We start from the raw sequence: 23,180 nt of genomic DNA, 5'->3' as shown, positions 1-23,180 counted from the left end.
GTTTGCCCATCTCTAAAATGATGTATTCTACTTGAGTATGACAGTGGTAAGATACAAACCCAGATTTCATGTAGAAAAAGTCTTTAAACAATTATATGGCCTTTCACACCTAATCAGATTGCTGCAGGTAACAACAGTAAGGTGCATGTGCAACGGCAGTTATATGTATCTAAGGGGCCATTCATGGTGCATTTTGGCTTTTATAAAGGATTCAGATAGAACCATGGACAGAGACTATTGGCTAATGGACTACATTTGTGCTTTTTTTCCAGCAGTGTCTGGTTCCTCTGAAGACTACGTTCTTGTGCCTGTCTGAAGAGACAAACAAAGGAAGGGCAAAAATGCTATTTGAATGGACCCTTATACTATATTTAGAATGCATTATCACTTTACCAATGCACCTAATGACTTTTCTGCAACAACGTACTGAGTAAAATTCACATAAAACATTGAATATATGAACCTTAGTTGCTTTGTTCAATAGTTTACCTGCACGGAGTAATAGGTCAAGGGAAATCGTTCTATAAGTTTCCATGATGAAAAGAAATGTCTTCAAAGTCCTAAACGTATCTGTCTAGTAGGAGTAGTATCTTTGTATCAGAATCATCCGGCAAGTGCAGCTTGTAGTCGGAGGTGCAGATATGTAAACCTTTGCGTTTGTTCATGAAAATGTAAAGAAAAATAGCGATTGACCTTAAAATAGCATTTGTCTTTCATGCACTAACCCCATGGGCTAGCCAGAGCCTCAGACTAGCAGCTTAAACTGTGTCTGCGTCTTGTTTGGGCTCAGTCTCTGCTTCGCTTTCTGGTAGTTGTGCCAAGTGCATTAGTGCTGGATGGCTATAAATTGTAAGGAGCCAGGGGCTCTGTAACTCAGCAAAGCCCATAGTGAGTTGGTTGGGAAAACAGCGTCTCTCTTCTCTTTCATATCTTATTTACAGCTTTGTTTTTCTCTAAGTTGCCCTCTCTGGATCTTAGAAGGTAGGGCTAGGGAGATCACCCCCCATAAAACATCAGCAAGGCACAAGTTGTTACTCCCTTTTCTCTCTCTCTCTCCTTCCTGCGTCTCCAAATCAATATTAATTCATTATCTCCAACACTTGCCAGATATATTTATTCCCTTCTCCCCCCCTTCTCACGCACAAACACACACTGCTTCACTCCCAATCCATTAAGGATCTTGATTTATGGGTCTCGTGGATGGTTAAGAAATAATATTATAATATAAGTGTATATTCTGGGCAACAATTGCGCACAATATCCTTAACATGTACATATATATTAGCTTCGGTGTCTTGGGTGAATGGTATCTGGAGGTCAGCTTAAGTGGGAGTAAGTTTAAGAATTGAAGGGTGAAAGAATCAAGTAATATATAGAGGTATAAATATAGGTGTAAGCACTTAGAGGGTCATAAAAGGTATACATTAAATATATAAATCTAGGTGCACTTAGACGGACAATCTGTCAGATGTTTGCTGATGCAAGGCACTCATTGTGTCAGATGTAACAGGTTTGTCAATAGGATTTTTTTTAATTAACGTAAGAAACACTTGAAACTTCCAGACGGAGTGACAGACGGAGGTCTGACGGGAAGTGAGTGTTGGCTCAGAGAAAACCAAGAAGGGTTCTAGAACTCTACGAGCCGTAAAACCATATATTCTCTCATCATCAGTGGGTTCATGAATAATGATGTGACCCTTGAAATATCATGCGGAATACATTGCCAAGGGATCAACCATCATAGCCGGCCAATCAAATTTCCAAAATCTCCAATGATTCCAAGTATACAGTATAAAACCTTTTGAAGTCATACATCACAAACCTCAGATGATGAGAGGCCCCAAGATGGAAACATAAGATCAGTAGATGTCGCGTTTGATGTAAACATACCTCACCATGTGCCACTTGTTGAGGTTTGCGGGTCTTTGTTAAGAAATAAATGCTTGGTAAATTAGCCGTTCAGGGCCACGTTTAGCAAAGGGAAGTTTTGCATTTACCTCTTGGGGATGTGCTTTGTTTTCTGTTGGTGATTCATGAGGACAGGCTGAAAGCAGGCAGCAGTGACATTGCAAATTAAACATGACACACGCATGTCACTGAGCTACTCCACACGTACATACACTCATTTAAAATAGGGTTGGATCTTTGCTTATAGGAACCACTTAACCCCCGTGATGCAAGTCCCCAACCACAGCAATATTTAGCCTTTCCCTTGCCAAAATCGTGGTATGGCTCTAATAACGGAGCAACACTGAGCTTAGATCCGGGCTGCTTTCCATGTGATGCGCGTAGGGAGGGGAAGGTTTATTTAGCCAGAAGAGAAGCAGAGTTCAGTTCTAAATATTTGATGTTTTAGGATCGTTAAGCATAATTAAATACACTGATGTTAATGCCGTCCGCTCAGTGGAAGTGACAGGCGATAACTGCAGCATTTTATGAGTCCTTTGGGAAAGACTCACAGGCTTCCCCTCCACTTCTGTCTATGGATTATGGGATGATAGAAGCAAGAGAAGTTTCTTCTTGCAGACAGACAGACCATCCTTCAATATTAACCCTTGGAATGCCAATCATAGATAAACCAGTCATTACACCAGTAAGTGATCTCTTAAGAGATAAATTTACTGTTTTCTTTTTGACTTTTTTCCATCTCATCCATGAGATTGCAGAATAACATTTGTGCATGTTTGTTCATGGATGAGGGATCTGATAACTTTCATCTCCGATGGCAAAAATCTCGGAGTCTATGGCCAGCTTTAGTAATGCTGTATAATGATGGTTAGAAATATTCACTCCAGGACACTACTAACATAATGTGATGCAAAATATTATTCCACACACAGAATTATACAGTTTCCAATATTCTTCCGGACAGTAATCCACCACAAAAAAAAATAGTATGTGTAGTCTGTTCCTCATTACTCGTACACTCATTTGTGTAATGGTTTCATAGGACTATAATTACGTTCTCCAGGAGCATTATTCATACATAAGCACCAGAAGCTATTGGGCTTCATTTCCATTTCCCCATCTTATGTAATTCTGTCACATTTCTAATTGTAAACTGCATTCTGTATACCCAAAGGCATACACTAGAATTTACAAATCTTGAACATGTTGCCCTTCTTTATGTGTTTTGATTATATAACATTATTTTATGTCCCTCCATACGACTCTTACCATTTTTATTTCTATATGGATTAAACTGGCCATACTTTTTCAGTAGCTCCGTCTGCCTAATGATCTCCTCCAAAATATGCTCTTGGATGAGCCAACTGTACTTGTTTTCTGAGTAGCGAATGTGGAGTAAGCAGCTGTCAAATACTTCTGGCAGTGGCTTTATTTCAGGATCAGGCATGTTGAAATTTAACATGCCTTATCATTTTCCCAACCCAACAAAGGTCGTGCATGTCATTAGATCAAGGCTTCTCAATATTTTTTCTAATGAGATATCGCCAGCCAGAAAATGGTGGTGGCCGAGCCTCGCTATCGTTTGTAGTCAATGGAAAAAATGTATCTCTGTTTTCCTCCTGAATCCAACAGCACATTAGATGGGGTTATCATTTCTGGGCTCACTTCCACATTTCACATCTATCGATCGTGTACGCGTCCCAGTAGATATTAGGTATCACCAGTTCTGCTCACCTTCCGATGCAGTTCTCCCTAGCAGAACCTCAAGAGTGAGGCCCATCACACAGTTTGGATTACGTCATCCAACCATCTTATACAGCGATAACTGTAGTAATAGGAATGGGCATCTTTTATTTATTATGCTTTGCGTATATTGCATATTCCCAGTGGGGCTCACAATCTAAATTCCCTGTATCTGGAGTGTGGGAGGAAACTGGAGAACCCGGAGCAAACCCACGCAAACATGGGGAGAATATACAAACTCCTTGCAGATGTTGTCCTTGGTGGGATTTCAACCCAGGACTCCAGTGCTGCAAAGCAACAGTGCTAACCACTGAGCCACCGTGCTGGCCTCTTGTACAAGTTATACACAGTTTAGACCCTGCTATATAGTGCCTGTGTGCACCACTTCATTACAGACGAATATCTTTGTAAGATTCCAGCCTGTGTTGTCACTCCATTTTTTTCTTAGACCCAACAAGAGCCTGTAGATTACTATAAGTGACTTACTATGGCATACTTATACTCTACTCCACCTACCTACGATGCTACAATGAAGGCTACTACAAAATTAGTAACAAACTCTTAAAAATCTACTCTGAAGCCTGTTTACTGTGCTAAAACCTGTCAGTTTGGACCCCTATTACCAGGGCCATAGCTCTAATAGGTGCAGGGCAAGAGTGGGCACAAACAGAAGTGGGCCCTTGTGGAAGAACAATATATGGGCCATTTGAAGTTCAATAGCTCCTCATAATGCACAATTTCACCCGCTTTGGAGGTGGAAATGGACCCCCTTACATCTTGGGCCCTTATCTGGCTGCAGGGGTTGAAATTGCATCCGCGCCCTGGAAACTAGAGGTGACCCAAAAGTCCCTTTACCCAATAGAAAAAGACTATTACTACTAAAGACCAGCGATAGTTGGGGCATTGTTGGGGATTTTGCATTGGGCCCCAAATTACACCACTGCCTATCACCCACACAAACGGCACTATTTTTCTATCTTTGTCTTATAACAAACCGAGACTTCAGTCTGCTATTGATTACATCACTTCCTCATCTTCTGATGGACAGCCATAACCATTTATCAATCTATTGTATTTACCCCTCACACACTTTTCTCCTTCCTGGGATATCGTGAAGGTGGTTGCACGGTTTTGTTCACGAATAATGATGTTGAAATGGGGTAATATGATAACACTATCACGCCTAATTCACAAGAATGGAGCATGCACTTATATGGTGTGCCAACTAGACCTTTAACACCTGGCCAGGAAACAAAGACACTGTTGCAAATCCCCGGATCTGGCCTCAATATATGAGCAGATTGTGGTAATTTCCTTATGACGTTAACAGTTTTGGAGAATTTTGTGGAGGCCTTGTGATACCTATAAGAGCCACTAGCATTGGTTTGGAATACGGAGTTAATTATCTCTACAATCATGCATCCTCTTACTAGACTCGCATATAAATAAGTCGTCACCCACAATAATATATTGCTCGTCCCCCAGTTCTTTCTATGTGGATTTTTTGTTAATTTCTCATGTTCTCGGACCATTTTCAGGTTGTGCAAGCTCTCTATATTCCTCCTGCTCCCTTTTTCTCCCTCCCTCTTTCTCTCCTCCTCCTGTTCGCTGTCTCTCTCTCTCTCCTCCTCCCTTTCTCTATGCTTTTGCTGTAATGCATTTCATGAGCGTGCCTTTATATTCAATACAATCTTTATTCACTCCCCTGAGAGGTTACCCTAAAAGGGGGTCAAGCTACCAATAGCAGTCGCCAATTCTATTGGGGTGCAGGCTGATTCAGGGGAGGCGATTGGACCAAGGAAGAAAAGAAATTTCTCTACCGTATATGAAAATCTTCTCCTGTCTACAAGGGCTTCTGCACTGCGATGTATAAGAGCGGTGAGAAAGATGCCTTTCTATATTTCCTTCCTCATATCTCTGCATTTCTATCCATCTGAATGCGTTTTATAGGATATTTTCTGGTTTGATGCCAGGCTTTAATATTCCTTTACGTACCTGTTCTTCTGTAAGCCCTGCTATTGCGCTATAAAACTGATTCTTGAAACTACTTTGGAGGCTCAATCTGCGAATGCCCCATAAACTATTCCTTATCACATACACTTAATAAGCATTCCTTGTAGATAGGACGCTTTCTATTATTTTGTTTCTACCTCGCGATACAAGGTCATTATCTCGTCGTGTACATATTTGTTGTCACACTGAGAACTTATCTCACAACACTTGGTATATATCTGTGGCATCAATTACTACTGTGGCTTCATGTTTAACTCCTCGCTTTACCTCATCTGACTTATTTTTCTAGTAAAATTCAGGACTTTTGGCTCGTACTTCCCATTTGCACTACCATGACCATTTCTTGCTTCCTTTCCGGCTGAAGAGAGCAGAACGCCCACTATTGCATTTTTTTTTCGTTTCCTATGTCCTGCTATTGCACCCTAGAGTCTCACCTGTGAATCTTTTCTACTATCTTGACTTATTTCACAGCCCATCAGAAGATAATGGGAAGATGAACCCAACGTTGAACCATAATGGTGAGGTCTAATTTTCTTTTAAGGGACTAACTCTACACTCTTGGCTTTGATGTCTCCTCACGTCTGCTTCTGCCGCCTCTCATCTCATTAAGAAGCCTGCAAAGCTTAACAAGTATCAAAACGAGCCCATTTCGCTTTCTTGCCTCTTCCCCACCTTCTGTTAACACATTAGGAGCTCATGCACTTGTATTCCGGTTCATCTGACAATTGTACACGTTATTACGAAAGCAGTTTAATTAGCCTGAGATGTTACTTGGGTTCACAGCACATAGACAGCACTGTCAGTTCTCACTTCTCCCTCCCTTTTTCTATCATTCTCTCCTTCTCCTCAGCCTGTGGTTTTTTTTTTTTACATTGTGTGTACGCCTCCAGGCTCTGTTATATCTGCCACATTTCTCAATTCATGGCTGGTGTGTGTGTGATGTTGTGTTCTGTTGTGAGAAAGAAGACGAAAAGGGCCAGCTGACTAAAAATAACTAAACTCTGCGCACACACTTTTAGAATGAAGCACTTGAAGATCCTTCGTCTTCAGTAATGGTGCTATACTGTATGGCGATATGTCCTGGGTATAGTTCTTTTAGGTGTTTTGTGCTGTCTATATGTGGTTTAGATGCTATGAAACTATACAAAAAAATGCAGTGCTGGGGTCCTGGGTTTAAAATCCTCCCACCAAGTATAACATCTGCAAGGAGTTTGTATGTTCTCCCCAGTATTATGGTATACTGAGCATCATATTGGGGACATATTGCACCCACTGTTTCTATTCAAGGTCTAAGGAGTCACGATGACAGCGCAAAGGGTGACTCAATGGTTCCTACTGTTGCTTTACAGTACTGGGGTCATGGGATAAAATCCCACCAAGGAAAACATCTGAAAGGAGTTTATATAATCTCCCCGTGTTTGCGTGGGTTTCCTCCGGCTACCCCGGTTTCCTTTCATACTCCAAAGACCTATTGATAAAAGATTTAGATTGAGAGCCCCAATGGGGACAGTGATGATAATTATCTATGAAGCTCTGTGGAATATGATGATGCCGTAGAAGTTAAGCGTAATAAAGTATAAAACAACTGAAAATATTACATCCTAAGCAGTTTTGGGAACTGCTGCAATAGTACTCGACACCTGTGGATCATTACCGTCACCATTGATTGCTGTTCTATATATTGGAGGTTGAAGTCTACCTTACGTTACAGTAATAGAACTTGGCCGGACGAACAAATTTCGTTTTCAGCATACAACTTATGTATATGAGTGCCCTCCGATGCTTCCCCAATGGATAACTCTATCCATCTTTTCTCGGGGAAGATAAGCCACCATCAGAGTTGTCTTTGTTATAAACAGCATATGGGCACCTCTTGGATAAACAGAGCGTTTTTTTCTCTTGCGTTCCTTCCATGTTTAGCATATTAGCATAAATTTGTCGCCTTCTTTATTAGCACCAGCTATTTCTCAGAAGTCAATGATTACCAAGAGGTCTGTGTAGCGCCAGACACAACACAACGATTGTGAACAATATTAAACATGGTAATAGGTTTTAGAGCATGGATTCATTGATAAAGAGAAGAGCAATTAGCAGATTTAACAATACTCCGGCTCGCTGCCTCCTTCACTGTAAACATCTTATTATCACTTGAGTAAAGGTTATGTTACACTAGATTGTTTCTGCCTTGTTAAATGGTATCTTTCTTTTTTCCCTTCCATTCAGGTATTAAAACATTTCTCAAGACGTCAGCCCATCAGAAAGCCACAACGTCACTGGTTTTTCCTTGGGATTATAAAATGAAAGCCTAAGTGGAGTGTACAGTCTTCCTTTCCACACTCTTCTAGATATAACTTAGAAAAGTTAAATAAGTAATTCATGTTGTCAAGTAGCGATATATTGGGAAGAAAGATCCCTCACGCTCCCCCCATACTCTGGAGAGAAAGATCAAACCACCGTTACTTGTCTATGAATACATTCTGGTGAAAAGTCCCTCGGTTTTCTGCCGGTCACGCCACACTGCACTTATTCCATACATTCAACCCTGCCCCCTCTGTCTGTGTCCTGCCATGAAGCAGGATCCCTCACTGCTATAAACTGAAGGTATAGAAGGGCTGAAATAAAAGAAAATATTTTTTTAGCTGGAAAAAAAAGAAAAATGAAGAAATGCTTTAATTTCGGTTTTTGATCTGGACATTGGAATAAGACCTGTCAAGTGCAGGGGAGAGACCTCCTGTGGATTGCACCTTTCATTTTTACCACCCTTTGTTGGATTTACAAATTTCAGGGATGTGAGCAGAAAAAAGGCAACTACTGATGAAGACTTGTGAATAGCAAAATACAGATGCCTTCAGTGTTTCACTAAAAGGTAAGAACTTGAACGGGATAGGTTGTCCGCCTTTTACATTATCGGTACACATCTTGTATTTCTAAAGAACGCCAATTCAACATGTATTTATATGTGTGTGTGTGTGTGTGTGTGTGTGTGTGTGTGTGTGTGTGTGTGTGTGTGTGTGTGTGTGTGTGTGTGTGTGTATGTATATATATATATATATATATATATATATATATATATATATATATATATATATATATATATATATATATATATATATATATACACATACATACATACATACATACACAATAGGTTTAAAAAGATCAGTTGTGGCCAAGACAAAGAACAATAACCGCATTGTACTGCAATGGTATGTATAGTCACTTTATAAAAAAAAATAGATAAAATTAGGTGAAAGGAAATAAATTCAGTCAAACAGTTCATAGAATGATGCGAGTCTGAGCTTTGCTTTATGTACATTGTCTATATTACTTCTTTGCATGGATAAGTGCCGCTAGTGAATTTATTTAATGCCATACAAAGGAAGCACAGCAGTGAATGAGTATAAAAATATAAAAATGACCCTGATAAAGAATGTTACCCTGTATTATATGTACAGTCACTCATTTTCCACCCTGTTAGTGTATGTTTTTATTTTCCCCTGTTTCTCCATCACATTTTAAACTTGTGTTTAAAGAACATGGCCATTTATCGGTCTGTTCTGCCTCAAACCTGCATTTTGAGCTTGTGACTTAGGCTGTGTTTTTTCACAATCCATACTCTGACCGCGGGTCTGCTGACCCAAACCTATAGCCTCGTAGATACACGTGAGGCTGTAGATTTGGGTTGGGAGACGGGCATTGCAGCCCGTATCTGGACTGAAAAATACGCCCATCTGAAACTGGCTTTACTCTGGGTCTTAACTGTGTTCTCCACTACAAAAGAAGTTCATCTAAAATTGTATACACTGATCTGGGTGTGGTGCACAGAGTATGCACTGATCCGGGTGCGGTGCACGGAATACGCACTTATCTGGGTGCGGTGCACGGAGTATGTACTGATCTGAGTGTGGTACACAGAGTATGCACTGGTCTGTGTGTGGTGCACAGAGTATGCACTGATCCGGGTGTGGTGCACGGAGTATGCACTGGTCTGGGTGTGGTACACGGAGTATGCACTGGTCTGTGAGTGGTGCACAGAGTATGCACTGGTCGTGTGTGGTGCACGGAGTATGCACTGATCCTGGTGTGATGCACGGAGTATGCCTTGGTCTGTGTGTGGTGCAAGGAGTATGCACTGATCCGGGTGTAGTGCACGGAGTATGCACTGGTCTGGGTGTGGTGCACGGAGTTTTTCACTGGTCTGGGTGTGGTGCACGGAGTATGCACTCATCCGGGTGTGGTGCACGGAGTATGCACTGATCCGGGTGTGGTGCCCAGAGTATGCACTGATCCGGGTGTGGTGCCCGGAGTATGCACTGATCCGGGTGTAGTAGACGGAGTATGCACTGGTCTGTGTCAGGGTGGATTGATTTAAATCACGCCGATTTAAATCATGATTTAAATCACGATTTAAATCAAAAGATTTTTTTCTATTTAAATCGGATCGATTTAAATCATGATTTTAATCATGATTTAAATCACTGATTTAAATCAAAAGGTTTTTTTTAATATAAATCACGATTAAAATGAGAAGTGAGAGCAGTGCGCATGTGCGCCCATAGTTACACGGACGAAACTAGGGGCAACGATCTAACGCCAGGGTGAGGGGGGGACCCCAAAGTAAGTAAAAATCTTTTTTGTTTTACTATATGGCAATAGGTAGGTGTTTAAAAGCAGCATGTCTTAATTGTATAAACTATTAATAGCCTCCACATTTTGTTCATACTGCCCCTTTAATTCCACACTTCTAGCTTGGTTTCACTTTTGGTTTAGTTTCTTTTTCCATTCAGTTGACATGCCCAAACTTGTTGGATAGTCAGCATCCTACAGAAACCTCTGGAAGAGCATGGCATTGTGAATGTTACACATATACAGCCTTTATTCTACTGAGTTAAACAACTCAGCTTTACCTCATGATGGAAGAACCTTTGGATGGTAAAATATTTTCCTCAAAAAGCAGTTTATTGAAAAAAATCCGATTTAAATCAAAAAAATCCGATTTAAATCAAAAAAATCCGATTTTTTTGATTTTTTTAAAAAAACATTGATTTTTATCCACCCTGGTCTGTGTGTGGTGCACAGAGTATGCACTGGTCGTGTGTGGTGCACGGAGTATGCACTGATCCTGGTGTGATGCACGGAGTATGCACTGGTCTGTGTGTGGTGCACGGAGTATGCACTGATCCGGGTGTAGTGCACGGAGTATGCACTGGTCTGGGTGTGGTGCACGGAGTTTTTCACTGGTCTGGGTGTGGTGCACGGAGTATGCACTCATCCGGGTGTGGTGCACGGAGTATGCACTGATCCGGGTGTGGTGCCCAGAGTATGCACTGATCCGGGTGTGGTGCCCGGAGTATGCACTGATCCGGGTGTAGTAGACGGAGTATGCACTGGTCTGTGTCAGGGTGGATTGATTTAAATCACGCCGATTTAAATCATGATTTAAATCACGATTTAAATCAAAAGATTTTTTTCTATTTAAATCGGATCGATTTAAATCATGATTTTAATCATGATTTAAATCACTGATTTAAATCAAAAGGTTTTTTTTAATATAAATCACGATTAAAATGAGAAGTGAGAGCAGTGCGCATGTGCGCCCATAGTTACACGGACGAAACTAGGGGCAACGATCTAACGCCAGGGTGAGGGGGGGACCCCAAAGTAAGTAAAAATCTTTTTTGTTTTACTATATGGCAATAGGTAGGTGTTTAAAAGCAGCATGTCTTAATTGTATAAACTATTAATAGCCTCCACATTTTGTTCATACTGCCCCTTTAATTCCACACTTCTAGCTTGGTTTCACTTTTGGTTTAGTTTCTTTTTCCATTCAGTTGACATGCCCAAACTTGTTGGATAGTCAGCATCCTACAGAAACCTCTGGAAGAGCATGGCATTGTGAATGTTACACATATACAGCCTTTATTCTACTGAGTTAAACAACTCAGCTTTACCTCATGATGGAAGAACCTTTGGATGGTAAAATATTTTCCTCAAAAAGCAGTTTATTGAAAAAAATCCGATTTAAATCAAAAAAATCCGATTTAAATCAAAAAAATCCGATTTTTTTGATTTTTTTAAAAAAACATTGATTTTTATCCACCCTGGTCTGTGTGTGGTGCACAGAGTATGCACTGGTCGTGTGTGGTGCACGGAGTATGCACTGATCCTGGTGTGATGCACGGAGTATGCACTGGTCTGTGTGTGGTGCACGGAGTATGCACTGATCCGGGTGTAGTGCACGGAGTATGCACTGGTCTGTGTGTGGTGCACGGAGTATGCACTGATCCGGGTGTAGTGCACGGAGTATGCACTGGTCTGGGTGTGGTGCACGGAGTATGCACTCGTCTGACTTACAGGTCAAATAGCTTTCAATGGTCCAATAGGGAATGTTCTCCAGCACGAAAAGAAAGTAGTTCAAGCTTAGCCTTTAATCATATAGGATAACAAAATCGGGAAGAATGTGCACATTTACAAAAAATACAATCCTTACACGTTTCAGGTTGAAAAAAAAATCATTAATCATGGCTATGATTAAAAGTTTTTCTACCGGAAACACGTAAGCATTGTTTTTTCTTTAATATATGCACATTCTGCCATTTTTTTAAAATTATATATGATTAGTTTCGGGCAGAAAAAACCTTAATCATAGTTTTGATTAAAGGATTTTCTATCAGAAATGTGTAAGCATTGTTTGTTTTTTAATATGTGCACATTCTGTCAATTTTTTATCCTATATGATTAGTCTCAAGTAGAAAAACCCTTAATCATAGCTATACCCAAAATGCGAAAGCATATATGTGCACATTCAGCCAATTTTTTTTAATCCCATATGATGAAAGACTATGTTTTAACTACTTTCCTTTGGTGCTGGCGAACATCTCCTTTTTGGACCATTGAGAACTTAGTGCTAGAGGGTAAAGAAAGTTTGCCAGCTGGCGCTGGAGGATAAGGCCAGGTTTATATAGTCAGCATACACAAAAAAAACACAGGTACAATTAATATATCGGTCTTTGTCACTTACAGACACAGGAGGTAGAGTATCTGGACGGCACCAACAGCTTTATCAGATTACTGAGCAGGTAATAACGGGAGGTGACAAATAACAACCATTTTTACATGCCTCTGATTGTACAGCACTTCATGGAAGCGCTTTCCTGCTAATGTCATCTTTGTGTGCAGATGCGATTCTTCATGAACTGTCACATGAGAGTAGAAGTCCATTAACACAGCAGTCAGAACGGATATCATTTCCCTGACATTTCAGTATTAAGTATGAGAGACATCACTGGTGGATGGAAGTATAAATGTTACAGCGAGGAGTCAGCTGGGAAAACAACAAGATAGGAAAAAAAATAAGAAGGCTCGAAAACAAACCTGGAGAACTGCAAGGCTCTCTTACCAGACGGTGCTTACATGGGGGAAGAACATAAAATGTGTCTGAAGCTCTCATTAGCTCATTAATCTTTTGTAAACTAGCCTATGTCCATCTGTCAGGTGTATACGGGTTAAGGAGAGAGCGCTGGCTTGGGGCAGGAGACATAGATAACCACAGAAGAAGAGGACAAGTTCATGAGGACCTCGGACCTTTCTGGAGGCACCATGCATTGATCTACAAGGATCTTTACTTGTAGTAGAGCGGCTGTGCTGTGTACTTAATGTCTCTATAAATCATGTATTAACTGTATTTCAGGTATAGGATTACCCATCCTATAGCATATTGTCCTATTCTTTAATTGGAGTTGGTTCTCGTCAAGTAGATGGTCAATGTCTGGCTCTTCGACAGATGATGATAGAAATATGGCTTAATTCTGCTCAATAAGCATGCATTTTAGACCTTTTCTCCAACACATCTGACAAGGGGCATGGCCTAGGAAAAGAGGATGTGCTGATAAATTGTGACACCATGCACCAAAATTGATCGAGAAATGTTGTGCAAATTGTCATCACAAAGGAACCCAACTGATATGTGGTGTAAACTCAGACTGTAGTCTAAGGATGAATCACATTTTTCTTCCTAAAAGGACAAGATGTAGGAGTCTAAAAAACACAGTGACCAATGTGAATTTTAAAGATTACTAATTTATTTTAATTTTTTTTAAAGATTGTGTTATGAAAAAATCTAAGTCCACATTTTTAAAAAAAAAAAAAGTACACGTAACACAAAAAATGGATTTAAACAATAGGTCATTTTCTGATGAAAGGTGCTTTTACTGGGGTGATTCTACTGTGTTGGTAACAATGATATCTTAATTACAGGTGAGACATTTCTAGGGGTTTCCAATTAGAAAAGCTTGGCTTTCAAGGACCCGTGTTTTGCCATAGAAACTGATTCGAATACAGTTATTTTGCACGTAGCTGTCATGATTATATTTTCATGCCACATAAAATAACCTCCAGAAATGCCCTTATAGAAATGCGCACATAGCAACGCGTGTATCTAATGATCCAGTCATTCTCGGATATAGTCAGCACCTTCAGTTTCTGCTACATTTCGATACTATTGGAATAATGCTATAGAAGTCTGCTGCTTGCTACATTACATACAGATGTATCACCTTTGATTGTATTTGTAGTGAATTATGTTCAGGTTTCATTAGCCTTATGTAATGGATCCAGATCGGATTACGTACATTAAATTATAGGACATTTTCTAGGAACGTTTTACAGCGGTGACTTCTTCACTGCTCCTACAATATAGTGAGAATCAGCCCTTACCATGATCATTAGTGGCAGCTGAAACATTGTTCTTTTGCCAAACTTTTCACAAGAAATTGGTTTTAAAATAAGACCATACTGTGTTAATGCACCAAGTAAGAGAATAGATTTTTTTATGACATTCATAAGAGATTGTCTGGTTTAGGAAACAATTTTCAAATACCCAATTAAGATATAGAGTTAGTAGAGGGGGAGCCCTTTAATTGGTGTCTCATTGAATTACATGCAGAGTTCTAGAGGACCTTGCCCATCCCTGTATTACATGTCCAGCCCATGAAATTCACTCCATGTAATGCCTCGTTTCTCCTGTAGGAGCAGCACCTTGCAATGTCACCATAGATTACAGCTGATCGCTGACGAGTCCGACAATGGCGGACACTGATCATATTATCATTGGAGGAACCTGCTAGCAGAACGAGACTGTGTAAAATTGACAACCTCCTGAAAGGGAGTGTGTATCAGGAAACAATAACACGGGGAAAAAAACCTGTCCATAGTCAGCTTATGGTTATCAAATTCACATCAAATTGATAAAGGCAAATAAACATCCCTTATAAAGAACCCAAATTAAAACTGAACTTTTAATTGTTGCTATAGTAAATAAAGGGAAAAACTCATTAAAAACACATTACACTAGATTAGGACAGTTGGTGATATTAAAGTGCTTATGTTCAGATCATTGGCAGACTATTGCCAGTAAAGTACAGTGTCATCAGGGACAGATTTGCCCCAATCATACATGCAATTTGCTAATAAGTCTAATATTAGTCTGTTGATGGTAAAGATAAATTTCTATGGCGACTGCAGTCATTTATGCCAAGTATGCAGGATCAGCAGGCTCCTTATCAATACCTCTGCCAATACCTACTTACGTCATTAGACAAGCATGCTGCATATTCACTACCTCTTCTATCAATTATTAGCCTGTACGGTGCCTCTAAATATGTAGTAGACACTGCACCACTGTCTGCCTATTAACGTACCCTTTTCAGAATCTAGCGCATGCTGTTAAAAGATAGCAGCTATTAGCTTCCCTGAGATGTTTCACCTCTCGGCATCATCAGGGGAAAGAGGCTATAGCAGACAGTGGTGCAGGGAGTATGGCTGCATGGTGGCACAAGGAGTCTTGTGAGGACTCTATATATTGCTTTCTTGGATGCCGTATGTATGGCTGTATTGTGGCACATGGACTACAGTGCAGACTCTATATATTGCTTTCTTGGATGCCTAATGTTTGGTTGCAAGGTGGCACATGGACTACAGTGCGGACTCTGTATATTGGTTTCTTGGATGCTGTATGTATGGCTACATGGTGGCACATGGACTACAGTGCAGACTCTACATATTGGTTTCTCAGAAGCCGTATGCATGTATGGCTACATGGTGGCACATGGACTACAGTGCAGACTCTATATATTGGTTTCTTTGATGCTGTATGTAAGTATGTATGGCTCCATGGTGGCACATGGACTACAGTGCAGACTCTATATATTGCTTTCTTGGATGCTGTATGTATCTATGTCTACATGATGGCACATGGACTACAGTGCAGACTCTATATATTGGTTTCTTGGATGCTGTATGTATGTATGGCTACATGGTATCCATTGGACTACAGTGCAGACTCTATATATTGGTTTCTTGGATGCTGTATGTATGTATGGCTACATGGTGGCACATGGACTACAGTGCAGACTATATATATTGGTTTCTTGGATGCTGTATGTATGTATGGCTACATGGTGGCACATGGACTACAGTGCAGACTCTATATATTGCATTCTTGGATGCTGTATGTATGTATGGCTACATGGTGGCACATGGACTACAGTGGAGACTATATATATTGGTTTCTTGGATGCTGGCTGTGTGTATGTATGTATGGCTACATGGTGACACATGGACTACAGTGCAGACTCTATATATTGCATTCTTGGATGCTGTATTCATGTATGGCTACATGGTGGCACATGGACTACAGTGCAGACTCTATATATTGGTTTCTTGGATGCTGTATTCATGTATGGCTACATGGTGGCACATGGACTACAGTGCAGACTCTATATATTGCATTCTTGGATGCTGTATTCATGTATGGCTACATGGTGGCACATGGACTACAGTGCAGACTCTATATATTGCATTCTTGGATGCTGTATTCATGTATGGCTACATGGTGGCACATGGACTACAGTGCAGACTCTATATCAGGTACGGACTGGGGCTGAAATTCAGCCCTGGTATTTGAAATCACACAGGCCCATGTTATTCCCGTCCCCATGAACCAGATGGGATATATTGCTAATATTACCCTGGATGGAGGAAAGGAAGATTTTCTACAAGACCAATATTTCTAATGATACCCGCAGCTTGCTGGGGTAAGTGACGGAGTCAGCAACCAACTTTGTCCTCCGTTACAACTCTTAACAGTATGAGTGTGTTGAGAACACCGATTTCGTTAACAATGTAGCAGACAAGGTGGCCCACGACCAGAAAGGCCCTTCTGGCATTTGCCAGAACTGCCAGATGGCCAGTCCGGCCCTGCTCTATATATTGGTTTCTCGGATGCTGTATGCATGTATGGCTACATGGTGGCACAGGGACTACAGTGTAGACTCTATATATTGCATTCTTGGATGCTGTATGTATGTATGGCTACATGGTGGCACATGGACTACAGTGCAGAATCTATATATTGGTTTCTCGGATGCTGTATTCATGTATGGCTACATGGTGGCACATGGACTACAGTGCAGACTCTATATATTGGTTTCTTTGATGCTGTATGTAAGTATGGCTACATGGTGGCACATGGACTACAGTGCAGACTCCATATATTGGTTTCTTTGATGCTGTATGTATGGCTACATGGTGGCATATGGACTACAGTGTAGGCTCTATATATTGCATTCTTGCATGCTGTATTCATGTATGGCTACATGGTGGCACATGGACTACAGTGCAGACTCTATACATTGGTTTCTTTGATGCTGTATGTAAGTATGTATGGCTACATGGTGGCACATGGACTACAGTGCAGACTCCATATATTGGTTTCTTGGATGCTGTATGTATGTATGGCTACATGGTGGCACATGGACTACAGTGCAGACTCTATATATTGGTTTCTCGGATGCTGTATGCATGTATGGCTACATGGTGGCACAGGGACTACAGTGTAGACTCTATATATTGCATTCTTGGATGCTGTATGTATGTATGGCTACATGGTGGCACATGGACTACAGTGCAGACTCTATATATTGGTTTCTCGGATGCTGTATTCATGTATGGCTACATGGTGGCACATGGACTACAGTGCAGACTCTATATTGGTTTCTTGGATGCTGTATGTATGTATGGCTACATGGTGGCATATGGACTACAGTGTAGACTCTATATATTGCATTCTTGCATGCTGTATTCATGTATGGCTACATGGTGGCACATGGACTACAGTGCAGACTCTATATATTGGTTTCTTTGATGCTGTATGTAAGTATGTATGGCTACATGGTGGCACATGGACTACAGTGCAGACTCCATATATTGGTTTCTTGGATGCTGTATGTATGTATGGCTACATGGTGGCACAGGGACTACAGTGTAGACTCTATATATTGCATTCTTGGATGCTGTATGTATGTATGGCTACATGGTGGCACATGGACTACAGTGCAGAATCTATATATTGGTTTCTCGGATGCTGTATTCATGTATGGCTACATGGTGGCACATGGACTACAGTGCAGACTCTATATATTGGTTTCTTTGATGCTGTATGTAAGTATGGCTACATGGTGGCACATGGACTACAGTGCAGACTCCATATATTGGTTTCTTTGATGCTGTATGTATGGCTACATGGTGGCATATGGACTACAGTGTAGGCTCTATATATTGCATTCTTGCATGCTGTATTCATGTATGGCTACATGGTGGCACATGGACTACAGTGCAGACTCTATACATTGGTTTCTTTGATGCTGTATGTAAGTATGTATGGCTACATGGTGGCACATGGACTACAGTGCAGACTCCATATATTGGTTTCTTGGATGCTGTATGTATGTATGGCTACATGGTGGCACATGGACTACAGTGCAGACTCTATATATTGGTTTCTCGGATGCTGTATGCATGTATGGCTACATGGTGGCACAGGGACTACAGTGTAGACTCTATATATTGCATTCTTGGATGCTGTATGTATGTATGGCTACATGGTGGCACATGGACTACAGTGCAGACTCTATATATTGGTTTCTCGGATGCTGTATTCATGTATGGCTACATGGTGGCACATGGACTACAGTGCAGACTCTATATTGGTTTCTTGGATGCTGTATGTATGTATGGCTACATGGTGGCATATGGACTACAGTGTAGACTCTATATATTGCATTCTTGCATGCTGTATTCATGTATGGCTACATGGTGGCACATGGACTACAGTGCAGACTCTATATATTGGTTTCTTTGATGCTGTATGTAAGTATGTATGGCTACATGGTGGCACATGGACTACAGTGCAGACTCCATATATTGGTTTCTTGGATGCTGTATGTATGTATGGCTACATGGTGGCACATGGACTACAGTGCAGACTCTTTATCAGGTGCGGACTGGGGCTGAAATTCAGCCCTGGCATTTGAAATCACACAGGCTCATGTTATCCCCGTCCCCACGAACCAGATGGGATATATTGCTAATATTACCCTGGATGGAGGAAAGGAAGATTTTCTACAAGACCAATATTTCTAATGATACCCGCAGCCTGCTGGGGTAAGTGACGGAGTCAGCAACCAACTTTGTCCTCCGTCACAACTCTTAACAGTATGAGTGTCTTGAGAACACCGATTTCGTTAACAACGTAGCAGACAAGGTGACCCACGACCAGAAGGGCCCTTCTGGCATTTGCCAGAACTGCCAGATGGCCAGTCCGGCCCTGCTCTATATATTGCTTTCTTGGATGCTGTATGTATGTATGGCTCCATGGTGGCACATGGACTACAGTGCAGACTGTATATTGGTTTCTTGGCTGCTGTATGTATGGCTACATGGTGGCACATGGACTACAGTGCAGACTCTATATATTGCATTCTTGGATGCCTAATGTTTGGTTGCAAGGTGGCACATGGACTACAGTGCGGACTCTGTATATTGGTTTCTCAGAAGCCGTATGCATGTATGGCTACATGGTGGCACATGGACTACAGTGCAGACTCTATATATTGGTTTCTCAGAAGCCGTATGCATGTATGGCTACATGGTGGCACATGGACTACAGTGCAGACTCTATATATTGGTTTCTTTGATGCTGTATGTAAGCATGTATGGCTCCATGGTGGCACATGGACTACAGTGCAGACTATATATTGCATTCTTGGATGCTGTATGTATGTATGGCTCCATGGTGGCACATGGACTACAGTGCAGACTCTATATATTGCTTTCTTGGATGCTGTATGTATCTATGTCTACATGATGGCACATGGACTACAGTGCAGACTCTATATATTGGTTTCTTGGATGCTGTATGTATGTATGGCTACATGGTGGCACATGGACTACAGTGGAGACTATATATATTGGTTTCTTGGATGCTGGCTGTGTGTATGTATGTATGTATGGCTAGATGGTGGCACATGGACTACAGTGCAGACTCTATATATTGGTTTCTCGGATGCTGTATGCATGTATGGCTACATGGTGGCACATGGACTACAGTGCAGACTCTATATATTGGTTTCTTTGATGCTGTATGTAAGCATGTATGGCTCCATGGTGGCACATGGACTACAGTGCAGACTATATATTGCATTCTTGGATGCTGTATGTATGTATGGCTCCATGGTGGCACATGGACTACAGTGCAGACTCTATATATTGCTTTCTTGGATGCTGTATGTATCTATGTCTACATGATGGCACATGGACTACAGTGCAGACTCTATATATTGGTTTCTTGGATGCTGTGTGTATTTATGTATGGCTACATAGTGGCACATGGACTACAGTGCAGACTCTATATATTGGTTTCTTGGATGCTGTATGTATGTATGGCTACATAGTGGCACATGGACTACAGTGCAGACTCTATATATTGCATTCTTGGATGCTGTATTCATGTATGGCTACATGGTGGCACATGAACTACAGTGCAGACTCCATATATTGGTTTCTTTGATGCTGTATGTATGTATGGCTACATGGTGGCACATGGACTACAGTGCAGACTCTATATATTAGTTTCTTGGATGCTGTATGTATGTATGGCTACATGGTGGCACATGGACTACAGTGCAGACTCTATATATTGCATTCTTGGATGCTGTATTCATGTATGGCTACATGGTGGCACATGGACTACAGTGCAGACTCTATATCAGGTACGGACTGGGGCTGAAATTCAGCCCTGGTATTTGAAATCACACAGGCCCATGTTATTCCCGTCCCCATGAACCAGATGGGATATATTGCTAATATTACCCTGGATGGAGGAAAGGAAGATTTTCTACAAGACCAATATTTCTAATGATACCCGCAGCCTGCTGGGGTAAGTGACAGAGTCAGCAACCAACTTTGTCCTCCGTCACAACTCTTAACAGTATGAGTGTGTTGAGAACACCGATTTCGTTAACAACGTAGCAGACAAGGTGGCCCACGACCAGAAAGGCCCTTCTGGCATTTGCCAGAACTGCCAGATGGCCAGTCCAGCCCTGCTCTATATATTGCTTTCTTGGATGCTGTATGTATGTATGGCTCCATGGTGGCACATGGACTACAGTGCAGACTGTATATTGGTTTCTTGGATGCTGTATGTATGTATGGCTACATGGTGGCACATGGACTACAGTGCAGACTCTATATATTGCATTCTTGGATGCTGTATGCATGTATGGCTACATGGTGGCACATGGACTACAGTGCAGACTATGTATTGCTTTCGTGTATGCTGTATGCATGTATGGCTACATGGTGGCACATGGACTACAGTGCAGACTCTATATATTGGTTTCTTGGATGCTGTATGTATGTATGGCTCCATGGTGGCACATGGACTACAGTGCCGACTCTATATATTGCTTTCTTGGATGCTGTATGTATGTATGGCTACATGGTGGCACATGGACTACAGTGGAGACTCTATATATTGGCTTCTTGGATGCTGTATGTATGTATGGCTACATGGTGGCACATGGACTACAGTGGAAACTCTATATATTGGTTTCTTGGATGCTGTATGTATGTATGGCTCCATGGTGGCACATGGACTACAGTGCCGACTCTATATATTGCTTTCTTGGATGCTGTATGTATGTATGGCTCCATGGTGGCACATTGACTACAGTGCAGACTATATATTGCTTTCTTGGATGCTGTATGTATGTATGGCTACATGGTGGCACATGGACTACAGTGCTGACTCTATGTATTGCTTTCTTGGTTGCCATATGTTTAAACGGCTGCACGGTGGCACATAGACTACAGTGCGGATTCTCTATATTACCGTACTTTGTTGGATGCCTTATCCATGGTGGCATGTGAGTCCTGTGAGGACTCTTTCTATACTTTGTCGGATCCTGTATGGTTGGCTGCATCGTGGCACATGGAGTCCCGTGCAGACATTACACATGATTTGTCGGTTGCTGTATCTATGTGTCTGTTCTCCCCTAGAAGCCATGGCTTTTAGGGAATACAAGTTTATACATTCAGCATCCAGTGAAACATGCCATGAAAAACTCCTGCCTACCTTGCCTTATACATGTGCTTTTCTCTGGGTGTCTAATGCATCTTTAATATAGCGGTGTGTACATGGCCTTATTACAGTATCTAAGACCATCTCTAGCATCCAGAACTGTCTTCCTATTTCGGGGACATGTGGGAGGTGAATGTGAACCTCCATACTGGGTGTATAAAGAGTGGAATAAGAGAATGAAGACAGGGAGGACGGGGTGCATGTGCCCGCTACGGACCGATACACTTATACATGGGCTGCTAACAGCCATCATTTTGGCCCCCAGAAGAATTTGCTGGAGAATAGTTACAAATCAATAAGGGGAATAAAAAAAATCAGATTTTCTTCCTACTGAGGAATTTTATGTAAATTACAAAGATGTCCACTATTTGTCAGTTATTTTCAATAACTGTTTTTTTTTACAGTCGTGTCTTATCTGCTCAGTGACATATCAGCCTTTATTAGGCTACTTTCACACTAGCGTCGGGAACAACCCGTCGCTGCGCGTCGGGCCGACGTTCCCGACGCTAGTGTGGTCTCCGCCGCACAACGGGGGCAGCGGATGCATATTTCCCACGCATCCGCTGCCCCATTGTGATGTGCGGGGAAGTGCGGGGAGGTGGGGGCGGAGTTCCGACTGCGCATGCGCGGTCGGAAAAAGCGGACCGTCGGGAGCAAAAAACGTTACATGTAACGTTTTTTTCTCCCGACGGACCGCTACCATACGCCCAAACGCCGCCAAACGCATTCACCGTTTGGAAATGCGTCGCAAATGCGTCGCAAATGCGTCGCTAATGTTACTCTATGACGAAACAACGTATCCAGCAAAAACTTTTGCTGGATGCGGCGTTTCGCAAAAACGACGCATTTGCGACGTATTGCAGTTAACGCTAGTGTGAAACTAGCCTTAGTCACATTCTTGAATTTGGGAATAAATTTGGTTTTATCTGCATTTTGGAGAGAATTCTTTACAAGATATTTAATCAATGTAGAAGCATATGGTGGTTGTGAAGCATCTGCTGCGAGCTCGGGATCTGCATAGATTTAGAGTTGCCGGAGG

The 23,180-nt window shown here is 41.5% G+C and overlaps 2 protein-coding genes across 5 annotated transcripts in view; one reads left to right on the top strand and one right to left on the bottom strand.

The window, feature by feature from the left end:
• The window catches only part of MACROD1 (mono-ADP ribosylhydrolase 1), a 1,026,736-nt gene that overhangs the window by 377,980 nt on the left and 625,576 nt on the right, over positions 1 to 23,180 (bottom strand). The gene's annotated exons all lie outside the window — the stretch shown is intronic.
• The window catches only part of FLRT1 (fibronectin leucine rich transmembrane protein 1), a 320,213-nt gene that overhangs the window by 189,763 nt on the left and 107,270 nt on the right, over positions 1 to 23,180 (top strand). For 2 of the 3 annotated variants that reach the window (XM_077287613.1, XM_077287614.1), the window contains one exon: positions 7,888 to 8,530. The gene's annotated coding sequence lies outside the window, so the exon portion shown is untranslated. Of the gene's footprint in view, positions 1 to 5,293; positions 5,530 to 7,887; positions 8,531 to 23,180 lie in introns of those variants that run through there. The other variant, XM_077287615.1, reaches the window with a different exon arrangement.

The sequence above is a fragment of the Ranitomeya variabilis genome, chromosome 2 (assembly GCF_051348905.1).
Source record: "Ranitomeya variabilis isolate aRanVar5 chromosome 2, aRanVar5.hap1, whole genome shotgun sequence".
Taxonomy (NCBI): domain Eukaryota; kingdom Metazoa; phylum Chordata; class Amphibia; order Anura; family Dendrobatidae; genus Ranitomeya; species Ranitomeya variabilis.
The sequence above is the reverse complement of the archived record's forward strand: the minus strand, read 5'-3'. Positions and strand labels throughout refer to the sequence as shown.